Here is a 17,190-nt window from a genome sequence, read left to right as displayed (position 1 = left end):
CACAACTACTGAGACCGCGTGCTGCAACTACTGAAGCCCGCGCGCCTACAGCCCATGCTCTGCAACAAGAGAAGCCACTGCAATGAGAAGCCTGGGCACTGCAATGAAGAGTAGCCCCCACTCACCGCAACTAGAGAAAGCCTGCGCGCAGCAACAAAGACAAAACACAGCCAAAAATAAATTAAATATTTTTAAAATTTCATCAAAAAAAAACAAACCTATCAGTGAGTGGCAAGTGAAAACAAGCTCAGGGCTCCCACTGATTCTGCATTATGGTGAGGTGTATAATTATTTCATTATATATTACAATGTAATAATAATAGAAATAAAGTGCACAATAAATGTAATGCACTTGAATCTTCCCAAACCCATCCCCCCACCCCAGTCCGTGGAAAAATTGTCTTCCACGAAACCAGTCTCTGGTGCCAAAAATGTTGGGGACCGCTGTTGTACAGCACAGGGAATACAGCCAATATTTTATAATAACTTTAAATGGAGTATAATCTACAGAAATTTTGAATCACTATGTTGTACACCTGAAACTAATATAATATTGTAAATTAACTATACCTCAGTGAAAAAAAATTTAATAAAGTATACAGGAGGACATGCATAGGTTATACACAAATACCACACCATTTCATATAAGAAACTTGAGCATCCTTGGATTTTGGTATTCAAGGAGGTCCTGGAATCAAGCCCCCCAGGACCAAGGGACAACTGTATTTCAAACCACATTCAATCCTCATTATCCTTGGTGTTTCTATTTTCAAATTCGCCTACTCCCTAAGTTTATATGTGACCCCAAAATCAATACTCGAGGTGCTTTCGCAGTCCTTGCAGACATGCCCAGAGCAGTGAAAACTCGACTCTCCCAATGCTCACGTTCCCAGCTGAGGTGGAACAAGCCATACTCTGTCTTTGTGTCCCAGCTCTCAGACTGTAAACAAATGTCCTTTTCATAGTTGATTTATTACACATTTTTTGAATGTTTGTACTTTTTGTGGATTTCACTGTTTAAAATGGCCCCCAAGCATAGAGCTGAAGTGTTATCTAGTGTTCCTGAGCACAAGAAGGCTGTGACATGCCTTATGGAGGCAATACATTAGGTGGGCTTCATTCAGGTGTAAGTTATAGTGCTGTTGGCCGTGAGTTTAATGTTAATGAACCAGCCATATATAGGTGTCTTTAAACAGAAACACATATCAAATAAAGGTATCTGTTGATCAGTTGATAAAAATGTAACCAGAGGTTGGAGGGAACCTAACTCCCTTCTTTCCACAGGAGCAGTGGTTCAATATTCACTAATTCAGTGTTTGCAGGGAAGTTATGGAATATAACTCCAGCAAATAATGAGGGTCCACCACATCGACAAAGGACTGGTATCGAAATATATACTCAACAGTAAAAATCAAACAACCCAATTAGAAAAGGGGCAAAATTCATGAAAAGACATGTCACCAAAGAGGATTACATAGATGGCAAATAAGCACATGAAAGGAGGTTCAACACCATTAGCCATCAAGGAGACTCAAAGTAAAACTACCGTGAGATATCTCTGCATGCCCATCAGAAAATTATAAACAGTGAAAACCCCAAATGCCAACAAGGATGCAGAGAAACTGCATCTCTGGTACACTACTGGTAGGAGTGTAAAGTGATATAGCCACTCTGGAAAAGTTGGCAGTTCCTTATAAAACTAAACATGAAACTAACATATGACCCAGCCATTGCTCTCCTGGGCATTTATCCCAGAGAAATAAAACTTGAGTTTACATGAAACCGGTATATGAATGTTTATAGCAGCTTTATTTGTAATCACTCCAAACTGGAGACAACGCAAATGTCTTTGAACAGGTGGATGGTTGAACAGACTGTGGTAGTTCATACCATGGAGTTGGACTGAGCCACAAAAAGGAATCAACTATTGACACAGCAGCAACCTGGACAGATCTCCAGGGAGTTATGCTGACTGGAAAAAGTCAAAACATAGAGGTTACTATAGGATTTCATTTACATAACATTTTTGAAATGACAGAATTTTAGAAATGAAGGACAGATTGGTGGTGGCCAGGGGTTAGGGACAGGTTAATATGGGATAGAGGTGTTCTGTACCTTGACTCTAGTTGAGACAGAAGTCAACACATGGACACAAATGAGCACAAAGAAAACGGTGAGATCTGAATAAGGCCAGTGAATGGTATCAGAGTCAATATCCTGGTGTGATATTGTAGCACATTTTTGCTAAAAGTTACCATGGGGAGGAACTGGGTAAAGGGTACTGGCACCTCTCTGTATTATGTCTTACAATGGCAATGATCTCTGTAAAAATACCCATTAAACAAAACAGCCCAACACAAGGTGATGGGGTATCTGGAGCAGGTCAGGAGAGGCCGCACAAACTCAATCAAGGCCCTGGGCCAGGTGTGTCTGCGAGCAGCCCTGTCCCCTGATGCTCTTCTGCGTCGGTCTGCACCCTCTCGGTGGTACCCCCTCTGTGCCCACAACCTCCAGGCCACCCCACACCCACCCCTACTGAACCCTACCCCCATGAGGACAGCCACCACAGCACCCCACAATTCCTACAAGCCCCGTGTGCTTTAAGACAAACTCAGTTCTGCCCACTCTGCTGGCACCCCCTCACCCATCACCCGGGGCAGGGGCTCTCCTTCAACCCCCACTCTGCCCCAGGATAGTGCCAGGCCCTGTGCAAACCCCTCGTGGGCTCTGCCCGATGTGGCCTCCTGTAATCCTGCCCCAAGATGCATTGGCCTCAACTATTTGAAGGATATTCCAGACATGCAGTAGTCTCAAGGCCTTTCCTTGCTGTGTCCTCTGTCTGAACACACTCAGTACCTATGCCCCCCAACCTCTATCCCTCATGTGCCCAGTCCCCCCATGTACTCCATCCCCCCATGCACCCCAACCCTGTCCCATCCCCCCAGTGCACCCAGTCTCCGCATGCACCCCGACTTCACACATGCCCCATTCCTCCAATGCACCCTGACCTTGCCCTATCCCCCAAATTCACCTAGTCTCCGCATGCACGCCAACCCCACCCTCTCCTTGTCCCCCAATGCTCCCTGACACCACACACACTCCATCCCCCAATGTGCACCATCCCCACACTTGCTCTGTCCCCCAACATAACCCGACTCTGCACCCACCCTGTCCCTTAATTGCCCCAATCCTGCTCCATCTCCACCTGCACCCCAACCCCAAACAAGCCCAGTCCCCCCAATGCACTCCATACCTGCTCATGCCCCATCCCTCCAACGGCCTGGTCCCCACCACATAACCCATCCCCACCACCAACAGACAGCCCATCCCCCCAATTCACCCCATCTCCGCACACACCCCATCCCATTCTCTGCTTTATTCTTGACCACAGAGCTACGGCAATCCAGTATATTTTGTATTTTACTTCTACGGTTTGTAGGCACACAATAATTTGTTGAATGAATAGAGGAATGAATGAGTGAAATGTAGATCAGAACTCAGCAATCTCCAGATTTTTCATCAACAGGGGTCCCTGCTGTCATTCCTTTCCCTGACGAACTTCTTGAGAGATTTCTGAATAAAATTTATTCAGAAGTAATTCCTTTTTCCCACAAACACTAATGTGACCAAACTGAATCAACATCGTTTGAAAAGAAACTGAAGACAAGGACACTGAGTTGGCCAAGTGCCCAGATCACAGAGAGTGCAAGGGGGCTCCCCCCAGGGTTGAAGAGCGGAATGCTCCCCCAGCTTCCCCTCAGCACAGCCAGGCATCTGCCCAAGATGTTTGAAATGTAAACACCAAATCTCCAGATGGAATTAGAAAGACTGACAGCACCAAATGTTGGCATGGACTAGCTGCTGGTGGGAGTGTAAAACGGACTGGTCACTGTGGGAGAATGCAGGCAGCTTCCTCCTATGTGTGGCCCACAGGCCCACCCCAAGGCGCTGACTTGGCGAGTTGAAAGCCTGTGTCCACAAAGGGCTTGTTCGAGTGTGGGAATGAATGGAGATGGCTGGAGCAGAGAATGGGCAGAGGCTATCTGCTCAGAGCTCGCTGCAGCAGGGGAGTGAGGGGCAGTCAGGGGTGGCAGAGCTTCCCTGTGGGAAAAGGGAAGGCCCTGGTGTGCCAACAGAGGCTGTGGGCCTGCGGAGCTGGAACAGCTGACGAGCAGTGGGGTGTCCCGTGGGACAGGTTAGGGAGCATATTTGGCTTGCTCTGGTTGGTCCCAAGTTGGAAGCAGGACAAAAGATAGGGAAGCATCAGTTATGGATCAAGTCCTGTGGTTTGGGGCTGATGGCTAATTGCAGGGGTTGTTGTTTGGCTGCCTGGACTGTTGCTAGAGATAGCAGGCTGACATCCTGCAAGTCTGACTATAACAGGCTGGCTACTGGAGATGGTGGGTTGGTTTCTTGGGCTGGTGGCCAAAGGTTGTAGGTCAGATTTCTATTTTTACAGATGGTCTGGTCATGGTTTGTATGCTCACTGCTGCTTTCCCCATAACAGCCCAAACTGCAAATATCCCAGGGGTCCCTCGATAGGAGATGGATAAGCTAACTGTGGTCCGTCCACTCAACCAGCACTACTCAGCAATAAAAGGACTGCACCAGGGACACATGCATCATGGGGGAGGCTCAAAAATGTGCCGAGAACAAAAGCTCCCTTGGATGTGCAGCATCATGTGATTCCACTGACATGAAGCTTTAGAGCAGGTTCAGCACATCTGTGATGGTTGGGGCATACAGCCTGACTAGGAAGGGGCAGGAGAGAGCTACCACAATTGTATGTATTTTTCAGAATTCATCAAACAGCAGGATTTGTGCATTTCACCATCTGCTAATTTTACCTCCAAGAGGAAAAAAAAAGCCATAAATGATGTTGATGAAGGCGCTAGGGATGGGTGTGGCTGAGGTCTGCCACTTGCTTGGAAATGCATCAAAAATTAAGAAAGGCCAAGGGGTGGGGGGTGGCTAGAGGATTAGGGTCGGGGATTGATACCCAAAGGAAAAAGCACAGCAGAAGCTCATTGCAAATTGGGCATGTCCAAGGAGTGTTTACTGCAAAACTCTCAGTTTCTTGGTGCTGGGAAAACTGTACAGGTACATGTAAAAGAATGAAATTAGAACACTCCCTAATACCATACACAAAAATAAACTCAAAATGGATTAAAGACCTAAATGTAAGGCCAGACACTGTAAAACTCTTAGAGGAAAACACAGGAAGAACACTCTATGACAGACGTTGCAGCAAGATCCTTTCTGACCCACCTCCTAGAGAAATGGAAATAAAAACAAAAATAAACAAATGGGACCTAATGAAACTGCAAAGCTTTTGCACAGCAAAGGAAACCATAAACAAGATGAAAAGACAATCCTGAGAATGGGAGAAAATATTTGCAAATGAAGCAACTGACAAAGGATTAATCTCCAAAATATACAAGTAGCTCATGCAGCTCAATATCAAAAAAACAACCCAATCCAAAAATGGGCAGAAGACCTAAATAGACATTTCTCCAAAGAAGATATACAGATGGCCAACAAACACATGAAAGGATGCTCAACATCACTAATAATTAGAGAAATGCAAATCAAAACTACAGTGAGGTATCACCTCACACTGGTCAGAATGGCCATCATCGAATATCTACAAACAATAAATGTTGGAGAGGGTGTGGAGAAAAGGGAACCCTCTTGCACTGCTGGTGGGAATGTAAATTGATACAGCCACTATGGAGAACAGTATGCAGGTTCCTTAAAAAACTAAAAATAGAACTACCATATGACCCAGCAATCCCACTACTGGGCATGTACCCTGAGAAAACCATAATTCAAAAAGAGTCATGTACCACAATGTTCACTGCAGCACTATTTACAATAGCCAGGACATGGAAGCAACCTAAGTGTCCATTGACAGATAAATGGATAAAGAAGATGTGGCACATATATACATAAAAAGAAACAAAACTGAGTTATCTGTAGTGAGGTGGATGTACCTAGAGCCTGTCATACAGAGTGAAGCAAGTCAGAAAGAGAAAAACAAATATCATATCCTAACACATATATATGGAATCTAAAAAAAAAAGGTTCTGAAGAACCTAGGGGCAGGACAGGAATAAAGATGCAGATGTAGAGAATGGACTTAAGGACACGGGGAGGAGGAAGGGTAAGCTGGGACGAAGTGACAGAGTGGCATGGACATATATACACTACCAAACGTAAAATAGATAGCTAGTGGGAAGCAGCCACATAGCACAGGGAGATCAGCTCGGTGCTTAGTGACCACCTAGAGGGGTCGGATAGGGAGGATGAGAGGGAGACCCAAGAGGGAGGGGATATGGTGTTATGTGTATACATATAGCTGGTTCACTTTGTGATACAGCAGAAACTAACACACCATTGTAAAGCAATTATACTCCAATAAATATGTTTTTAAAAACCCTCACTTTCTGTGTTAGATATTTTCAAAATAAAATGTTGGAGAAAGCATGTCTAAACATAAACGGGGAGGAGGGATCAGCATCCGCCAGCCTCCACTCAGATATGCTGGGGGCATCAGGTACAAGCTCTTGGTACCGGCCTCTTACAATGGGGTCTCCATCCAACTCAGTCTCAGCTTTCCAACTTGATAATTTTTCTCAAATCTATTTACAAATACTCCTGGAACCAGTGCCAAGAAAAGAACGCAGCACAACTGGCTGAGTGCCACCCACTAGGGGGTTAGCATCCTGCCCATGCCCATAGTGAACCATGAAATCTGAAATACAAAGTCAAGAGGAAATCATCCCACAAGACTTATCTGCAAGATGTGTATCAAAATATTATCATCTAAAAAAGAGAGAGAAAGCACAAAGAAAACATATTGAATGTCCATCTGTGGCCTAGTTGAGTGAACCAAGTGATATCCAAATACTGGAAGCCACAAAAAACATCCATGGTGATGACAGAGGGATAAGTGCTCATGAAATGTGGCGAAAAAAATACAGACGCAAAACTGACATATTAAACATAGAAAGACATCAACTACACAGAAGCAACACAGAGATAAACCCGGAAGAAAATGGGACAAAGTAAATATATATTTTCAAAGAGAGCTTCTGGAAGATCAAGTTACCTGCAACACCAGGTGGAAAGAAATGAAAATGGGAAGAAGAAGAAATGGGACAAAGTAAATATATATTTTTAAAAAATATATTTTTAAAGAGAGCTTCTGGAAGATCAAGTTACCTGCAACACCAGGTGGAAAGGGGAACATGGCAAGGAAACACAGCAGTCCGGTGGGAAGAAAGGGGTTTTTTCCAGAAAAGGCTGGGCAAAAGGAGAGTGCAGACCTGGCCCCCCTGCCTCCCATGCAGCCCCCAGGATTCTCTTTCCACTCCTATTGCCCTGTTAACTAAAAATACTTGGTTTTGTTGCTCCTCTGCTTTTCAGTTTTTTACTTCTTTAATTTCTGTTTATTATTTACTTTCTTTGAGTCTATTATGTCGTTACTTTGCTAACTTCTTAAGTCAGAGGCACAACTGTTTAAACTTTTGGTCTTTTTAAATAAAATGACTAAAGCTATAAAGTTACCCCTAATATAAACCCACAACCAAATTTTGTTGTATTTTCATTGCCATTTCATTTCTAAGTAGCTGATAATTTGTGATGACTTTTTTCTTTGACCCATGAGGTATTTAGATGTGACTTTCTTAACTTTCAAGTGATGAAGGATTTTTAGTTCTTTTTATTGGTATCTTTTTAGGTAAAATTTGGTCAAAGGATATGGTCTCTATGAAACCAATTCTTTGAAAGTTGTGGAAACTTTAGGGTTGAGAACAAGGACATGTTCCATGTGTTTTTGATAGGAATGTGTACTCTTCAATCACTGAGTGCAATGGTTGATAGATGCTTTAGATCAAGCTCATTGATTCTGTTATTATCATCTTGTCTTTACTGACTTTTGTTGATTTGCCAATTAATGAGAGAGATTTCTGTGTTTTTTTTTCTCTGACATCAAATATGTGGTGCCTTTTCCAACAACCAACTCTCCAATTCTCTGACTCCAACCAGGTGTCCAACAGTTCAACCCAATTCTGAGACTAAGTTCCTGAGTTAGTGGTCAGACCCCACAGGTGCAAGGACTCAGCCCACAAGATGGCCCCCACTTCAAATGCCAATTGCCATGAGGCGCCCAGGCCATCAACACTTCTGTCCAAGCTGGCTACAAATTCAGGGGTTCCCATGACCCCCTCCTCAGATTCGATTAATTTGCTAGAGTGACTCAGAACTCAGGAAACACTTTACTTAGGTTTACTGGTTTATTACCTGCATTCCAGATATAACTCAGAAACAGCCGAATGGAAGAGATATGTAGGGCAGGGTATGGGGCTTCAATGCATGGAGCGCACATGATCTCTCCAGGCACCACCCTTCCAGCACCTCCGAGTGTTCACTGGCCTGGAAGTTCATCAAATCTTGTTCCAGAGTTTTTATGGAGCTCAATCTCCAGACCCCCTCCCTCCCTGGAGGTTGGGGTGTGACTGAAAGTTCCCACCCTCTCATCACTTGGTTTTCATGGTGACTGGTCCCATTCTAAGGCCATCTATGGGCCCACCCTGTGCCACCTCATTAGCATAAACTCACTCCCAAATTAGGCATTATAAATATCAACTTTCAGATTCAGCATTTTAGATTTATCCACATATTTACCTTCCCCCCCACGCACATTCATTCTAATCTTGCCTTTCATATTTTCCCTTATGGGATTTCTTCTATGGGACTTTCCTTCTGCCTTAAAGTCATCCTTGAGAATATTTAAATTCTAAACTTTTTGTTTGTACAATTCTGCACCCAATTCCGATGTGTATGTTCTCTCCCCACACCAGGCAAATCTCCAATACCATTTGGGTATCCCACAATTCAACCCAATTCTGATACTATGTACCTAGAGATAGCATCAGAGCCCACAGGTTAAGGGCTCAGTCCCCCAAGACTTCCCCCTCACCACTTCAGACGGCAATCACAAGTCTAAGTTATCACCTGTGCTTCTGACCAACTGGCTATAGATAGGTTTTTACAACCCTCCTTGGGTTCAATTAATTTGCTAGAGCGGCTCACAGAATACAGAGAAACATTTTACTTAGTAGATTACTGGTTTGCTATTAAAGGATATAACTCAGGAACAGCCAAATGGAAGAGATGCAAAGGGCAAGGTATGTGGGAAGGGGCATGGAGCTTCCATGCCCTCTCTGGGCATGCCACTCTCCCCAAATCTCCATGTATTCACTGACCTGGACACTCTCCAAACCCCATCTTTTTGGGGTTTTACGGAGGCTTCATTATAAAGGTATGATTGATTAAATCATTGGCCTTTGGTGACTGATTCAAGCTCCAGCCCCTCTCCCCTTCCCAGAGGTCAGTGAGTGGGATTGAAAGTTCTAACCCTCGAATCACATGGTTGATTCCTCTAGCAACCAGGCCCCATCCTTCAAGGCTTTCTAAAAGTCACCTCATTAACATAAAGTCTGGTGTGGTTGACAGGACCTTGTTATAGATATTAACACACCTCTATCACTCTAATTACTTAGTAAATTCCAAGAATTTTAGGAGCTCTGTGCCAGGATTAAGGACAAGACCAAATATATATTTCTTACTGAGAATCACAGTTATCTCAGATGAAAATGTCTTATTTCACCTCATTCGTGAATGACAGTTTTGGGTATACAATTCTAGGCTGATAGTTATTTTTCTCTCAGTACATTGAAGGCATTACTCACTTCCCTTCTGGCTTCCACTGTTGCTTTTGATAAACCTTTTTTTTTTTTTTTAAGATTTTTCTCTCTACCTACTTTCAAGATCTTCCCTGTGTCTTTGGGATTATGGACTTTCATTAAGATGTGATGAGGTACAGCTACAGACCCACTGGGCTTCCTGAGCCTAAGAAGTAACAACTTCCATCAATTCTGGAAAATTCTCAGGCATTATTTCTTTCCTCTGCCCCATGTTCTTTTCTCTCCTTCTGTAATTCCACTTAGATAACTATGTTATTATACTAAATCTTCTCTCCCTTCTCCCATCTCTTACTTTTTATCATATTTCCCAATTCTTCAGAAAATACACCCATGGATTTTTTTAAAAGAATATATTTTTATTTCTACAAGTTCTCTTTGATCTGTTTATGACCTGCTTAATCGTCTTTATAGTCTCTTGCTTCTTACTATTATTTAAATGCCTTACTTTATTTCTTTAAATATACTAAATACACTTATTTTATATGCCTGGTTACTCCCAATATCTGAAAATTTGTAGGTTTGATTCTATGATTTTTCTGCTGACTCATGTTTCTTTTGGGGTTAAATTAGTGTTTCTGGGTTTGGGGGGTTTTTAACAACAAAGGTATATTCCTTAGAACTTATTCTCTGTAAAACTTGAGTTGGATAAGGGTTTGTAAAGAAAGGTTTACACTTGCATTTGCCAGGCTTCTAGAAATACTACCACCCGGTGCTACCATTTTTTTTTTTTAACTATGACATACTTTCTACAAAACAAACTAAAGCAAATAGGAAAATCAGCAAAAACCTTCCCTAGTATCTGCACCCGTTCTCCCAGTGATCAGTGTTTATGAAATTGGAAGCAAATGTAAAGATTAAACACTGACTGATCCCCCTCTGGGTAATGTGCACAAGAAGGCTGGCTTTAGAGCTCCTGAAAGTCAGAGCTTCCTGCAAGCTCCAGCGTTTCTGTGAAAACTGACTTGGTTGTCCAAGAAAAGTAGTACTTCTGTCATATGGCAGTCTCCTTTTAAAAGCACTGAGGTAAAACATGGAATGTGCATTTCTTTGGATCTGAACCAAATATTTTAAGGTCACAGTTACCTGGAGAAGCCTGAAGACATTTACAGGACACATGATCTCCAAGCAGCATTTCAGTCGGAAGCTGCCCACACATAAAACACCTCCTTTCTCATTTACTTTATGGCTCCCACATAAGGTCACATGTCGGCACAGTGGCTCACGCTCAGGCCAAGGGACTGATGTTCCATAAATACCACTACCCAGAGAAGACACTTGGCTCCCAACTCTGGGCATCGACAGTGAGAAGCCCTGAGCAGTTTTTTAATATACTATATTCTTTTAAAGATTTTTTTTTTTTTTTGGCTTCACCGGGTCTCAGTTGCGGCACGTGGGATCTTCATTGAGGCATGCAAACTCTTAGTTGTGGCACGCACGCAGGATCTAGTTCCCCGAACAGGGATTGAACCCGGGCCTCCTGCATTGGGAGTGTGGAGTCCTACCCACTGGACAACCAGGGAAGTCCCACCCTGAGCATTTTTTAATTCACAGCACAGATACTGGCAGCACCATCAGTACATGGGCCCCTGTGTCCTTTATTTATATGTCATGAGCACCTACTCCGTTCTGGTCCAGTGGATGTCCTGCCTTTTTAATGTTGTTCACTCCAGGAGACTGAACCTCAGAATGGTGCTGCCCATCCAGCCGGACCACCTGCTCTCAGTTTGGGGGAATGGGAAGGGGTCAGAACTGCCTGGTTGTTTCCTTCCCTGAGGGGAACCTCGCCTCACTGGGCTGGCCAAGCCCTCAGAGCCCCCCATGTCTCAGTCACCTTCAATTTCCCAGTCCGTCTCTGTGCCCCATCTTCCCCTCAGGCTCCCAGCAGCTCCCCACCCCCCAGCTCCACTGTCCCCACCTCCTCCTGGAGTGACTCCTGGCTGCATCTGGCTGCAGGTTCTTGGAGGGGATACTGCTGCTGCCCCAACACCAGGATGGCTCCTTTGTCACTCAGTCATCCCATCCCAGTTCTGTGGGAACATGCCTCACAGGGACAGGCCTGTCTGCCTTTTGCCCTGGGTCTGCAGACCACAGCTCAGAGTCACCAGGGGCCAATCTCCTCTGGACTCGGAGCTCCATCACTGGTCCAGGCCTCTGAGGCCTCTTCCCTTCTTGTCAGTCCAGCAAACTGAGAAACTCTGCTAAAGTCTTTTATCTGGTGTGCACAGGGAAAGCATCTCAATGTATCTAGTTTACCCAAAACCAAGACCCAGCACCTTCCACTCAAAATAAAAACACAGTGATCCAAAACCTATGGGATGCAGCAAAAGCAGTCCTAAGAGGGAAGTTTATAGGAATACAATCTTACCTCAGGAAACAAGAAAATAAAAAACCTAACCTTACACCTAAAGCAACTAGAGAAAGAAGAACAAACAAAACCCAGAGTTAGTAGAAGGAAAAAAATCATAAAGATCAGAGCAGAAATAAATGAAACAGAGACAAAGAAAACAATAGCAAAGATCAATGAAACTAAAAGCTGGTTCTTTGAGAAGATAAACAAAATAGATAAACCTTTAGCCAGAGTCAACAAGAAAAAAAGGGAGAGGACTCAAATCCATAGCGTTACAAATGAAAATGGAGAAGTTACAATGGACACCGCAGAAATATAAAGGATCAAAAGAGACTTGCAACTGTACGCCAATAGAATAGAAAACCTGGAAGAAATGGACAAATTCTCAGAAAGGTACAATCTCCCAAAAGTGAACCAGGAAAAAATATGAACAGACCAATCACAAGTACTAAATTGAAAATGTGATAAAAAACTCCAAACAACCAAAAGTCCAGGACCTGATGGCTTCACAGGTGAATTCTATCAAACATTTAGAGGAGAGTTAACAGCTATCCTTCTGAAACTCTTCCAAAAAACTGCAGAGAAAGGAACACTCCCAAGCTCATTCTACAAGGCCACCATCACCCTGATACCAAAACCAGACAGATACCACAATAAAAGAAAATTACAGGCCGATATCACTGATGAACATAGATGCAAAAATCCTCAATAAAATACTAGCAAACCAAATCCAACAACACATTAAAAGGATCATACACCATGATCAAGTGGGATTTATCACAGGGTTGCAAGGATTCTTCATTCATATGCAAACCAATCAATGTGATACACCACATCAACAAACTGAAGAATAAAAACCACATGATAATCTCAATAGATGCAGAAAAAAAGCTTTTGACAAAATTCAACACCCATTTATAATAAAAACTCTCCAGATGGGACTTCCCTGGTGGTCCAGTGGGTAAGAATCTGCATTCCCAATGCAGGGGGCCCAGGTTTGATCCCTGATCAGGGAACTAGGTCCCGCATGCATGACAAAACTAAGAGTCTGAATGTCGCAACTAAAAAGCCTTCATGCTGCAACTAAGACCCAGCACAACTAAAATAAATAAATAAATATTTTAAAAAAAAACTCTCGAGAAAGTGGGCATGGAGGGAACCTACCTCAACGTAATAAAGGCCGTATATGACAAACCCACAGCAAACATCATTCTCAATGGTGAAAAGCTGAAAGCATTCCCTCTAAGATCAGGAACAAGACAAGGATGTCCACTCTTGCCACTTTTATTCAACATAATTTTGGAAGTCCTAGCCATGGAAATCAGAGAAGAAGAAGAAATAAAAGGAATCCTAATTGGAAAGAAAGAAGTAAAACTGTCACTCTTTGCAGATCACATGGTACTATACATAGAAAATCCTAAAGACGCTACCAGAAAACTACTAGAGCTCATCAATGAATTTGGTAAAGTTGCAGGATACAAAATTAATACACAGAAATCACTTGCATTCCTATATACTAACAATGAAAGATCAGAAAAAGAAATTAAGGAAACAATCCCATTTACCATCACATCAAAAAGAATAAAATACCTAGGAATAAACCTATCTAAGGAGGCAAAAGATCTGTACTCAGAAAACTACAAGACACTGATGAAAGAAGTCAAAGATGACATAAACAGATAGAGAGATATACCATGTTCTTGGATTGGAAGAATCAATATTGTCAAAATGAATACACTACCCAAAGCAATCTACAGATTCAATGCAATCCCTATCAAACTACCAATGGCATTTTTCACAGAATTATAACCAAAACGTTTAAAATTTGTATGGAAACACAAAAGACCCCAAATAGCCAAAGCAATCTTGAGAAAGAAAAACAGAGCTGGAGGAATCATGCTCCCTGACATCAGACTATACACAAAGCTACAGTAATCAAAACAGTATGGTACTGGGAATTCCCTGGCAGTCCAGCGGTTAGGACTCTGCACTTCCACTGCAAGGGGGCACCGGTTCAATCCCTGGTTGGGAAACTAAGATCCCACATGCCACGTGGCACAGCCAAAAACAAACACAAAACAAAAAACAAACAAAAAGTAGAGTACTGGCACAAAAACAGAAGTACAGGAACAGGATAGAAAGTACAGAGATAAACCCAGGCACCTATGGTCACCTAATCTATGGCAAAGGAGGCAAGAATATACAATGGAGAAAAGGAAGTCTCTTTTGTTCATGGTGCTGGGAAAACTGGACAGCTACATGTAAGAGAATGAAATTAGAACACTCCCTAACACCACACACAAAAATAAACTCAAAATGGATTAAAGACCTAAATGTAAGGCTAGATACTATAAAACTCTTAGAGGAAAACATAGGCAGAACACTCTCTGACATAAATAGCAGCAAGATTTTCTTTGATCCACCTCTTACAGTAATGAAAATGAAAACAAAAATAAACAATTAAACTTAAATACTAATTAAACTTAAAAGCTTTTGCACAGCAAAAGAAACCAAAAACAAAACGAAAAGACAACCCTCAGAATGGGAGAAAATATTTGCAAATGATGCAACAGACAAGGGACCAATTTCCAAAATATACAAACAACCCATGCGGCTCAATATAAAAACACAAACAACCCAGTTAAAAAATGGGTGGAAGATCTAAATAGACATTTCTCCAAGAATGACATACAGATGGCCAAAAAGCACATGAAAAGATGCTCAACATTGCTAGTTATTAAAGAAATGCAAATCAAAACTACAATGAGATATCACCTCACACCGGTCAGAATGGCCATCATCAAAAAATCTACAAACAATAAGTGCTGGAGAGGGTGTGGAGAGAAGGGAAACCTCCTACACTGTTGGTGGGAATGTAACGTAAATTGGTACAGGTACTATGGAGAACACTATGGAGGTTCCTTAAAAAACTAAAAATAGAACTACCATATGACCCAGTAATCCCACTCCTGGGATTTTTTCCAGAGAAAAACATAATTTGAAATGATACATGCACCGCAATGTTCACTGCAGCACTATTTACCATAGCCAGAACATGGAAGCAACCTAAATGTCCATTGACAGAGGAATGGATAAAGATGTTGTACAGCAAACTCCTGGGGCTGCCATGAGGATGTCGTGACCGCCCCTCAGCCCCGAGATGCCACCAGGGCACAGCCCACAGCTCCCCTGCCTGCGGTGTACACGGGCAGGATCCGGCCTCTCCCCTCCCCTCCCCTCCTCCCCTCCCCGATTTTATCTGGGCAACCTGCTGCAACTCGTTCTGCCTGGATGGACAGCCTGAGGCGGCCTCACTGCCCCATGAAGCCAGGTCGCAGGCTTATTCTAACCCTGGGTACAGCTCCTTCCCTTCCCCCACGGTCTCAGAACCAAGCTGCAAGGCCTGTGGGGCGCACACAAGCGTGGCCAGGAAGGCCAATGGCCATGTGTCTCAGGACCAAGAGGAACCCGTCTACCTGGAGAGCACAGCCAGAGCACCTACTGAGGGTGGACGCAGACCGTCGACTCAGAGGATAGCTGAGGCTGGAGGGCCTCTCTGTCTGACCTGACCAACTGGAGGACGTTGAAGGTCTAACTGTGTGGCATCTCAAAGAGATCCTGGCTCACAACTTCATCAACTACAAGGGCTGCTGTGAGAAGTGGGAGCTGATGGAGGGTGAGGTGGCTGTACAAGGGTCAAAAGGGACTCCAGCAGCTGGTGTGTGGTGCTGAAGACCAAAACAGGGGAGCAGGGGAGCAGTGCCATCCAGCCTGGAGGAGAACCTGTGTCGGATCTGCATGGACTCGCCCATCGACTGTGTTCTGCTGGAGTGCAGCCACATGGTCACCTGTACCAAGTGTGGCAAGTGCATGAACCAGTGTCCCATCTGCCGGCAGTACGTGATCTGAGCCGTGCATGTCTTCTGATCCTGAGGGCTTCTACTGGCTTCTTCAGTGCTTTACAGTGACATAGCTCGAGATGTCTGGGCCCACAGTTAGCCAGCTTATAGAGGGGCAGGCTAACAAGAAAATCTGCAGTGTTCCTAAGACCAGGGCAAGCAAAGATGCTGTGTCACCTCCGGGCATGCCTGTCTTGCTTCAGAAGTGCACCTTGTGTCTGGCAGAGGCCGAGGCCAGTGGGAACTAATACAGATCACACAGGCAAGTCCCTGTTTCAATGATCTTGGGTTGATGATGGTAACTGATGAAGAGAGGACTTTCTGGAATTTGGACCATATCTTCCTCCCTTCCTTTGAGAACCTAAACAGTTTCACCCTTCTTCCTGTAGCCTGCCCATCCCCCTGAGCTGCATGCCTCTGTTTCACCCACCAGAAGTCCTGGTAGAAATGGCTCTCTTCTTCCCCAGCACATCTGGATTCATTTCTGGTCCCTCCAGCTTTCTGTGCTTTAACCAACCTTTGCTAAAGTCTGTTGCTGCATTACCTAAAATCCATGTGCTTCTTCAGACCAAAAAGGCGTTAGCTTATGAGACCAGTAGTGATCCTCCTTAGGACAGAATTTGGACCAGTAAACTCATCTCTGGTGAGAAATGAAACACAAATGCTGCTGAAAAAAACTTGAAGTCGTTAAGAGTTGCTTCCTTAAGTGCTGGGATTGGAAGCTATCAGTCTCCTAACCTGCCCTTGGCAGTCAACAAAGCATCTGGCTTTCAAACTGCTGGGAAATTCCAGCCTCTGTGCAAGAGATGGTGCATGGATCATCTCTGCTTCTTTTCTTGGGGCCTGACTTTGTGCCATCCTTAATTTTAGCTTATGAGAAAAAGCAAAGCGTTGGGTGGAAGTAATGGCTTTCTGCTTGGCTTGACTTCTCCAACAAACAGCCTTAAACCACTTTCCCCTGAGCATGAGGTCCCTCCTTCCCATAGAGGTTTTAAACATGGTCTCACTGAAGGCACAGACTCTTAGGCAGAGAGCCTCACTCTTCTCTAGCCAGACTTCTTATGAAGTTCCTGGCGACTGAGTATGCAAGACACAGCACCTAAGAGGTATCAGAAGGTACTGAATGATGCTGGATTCAGTCTTTGAGCAGACAGCTAGAAGTCTTAGTTCCCCA

General features: G+C 43.7%; 1 pseudogene; it reads left to right on the top strand.

Moving 5' to 3' along the window:
• Positions 1 to 15,408: 15,408 nt before the first annotated feature.
• Positions 15,409 to 16,044, top strand: LOC115846246 (E3 ubiquitin-protein ligase rififylin pseudogene; annotated as a pseudogene).
• Positions 16,045 to 17,190: the final 1,146 nt, after the last annotated feature.

The sequence above is a fragment of the Globicephala melas genome, chromosome 3, assembly GCF_963455315.2.
Source record: "Globicephala melas chromosome 3, mGloMel1.2, whole genome shotgun sequence".
In the NCBI taxonomy this organism is placed as follows: Eukaryota; Metazoa; Chordata; class Mammalia; order Artiodactyla; family Delphinidae; genus Globicephala; species Globicephala melas.
Note: the sequence above shows the minus strand (reverse complement) of the source record. Positions and strands in the feature narration are given on the sequence as shown.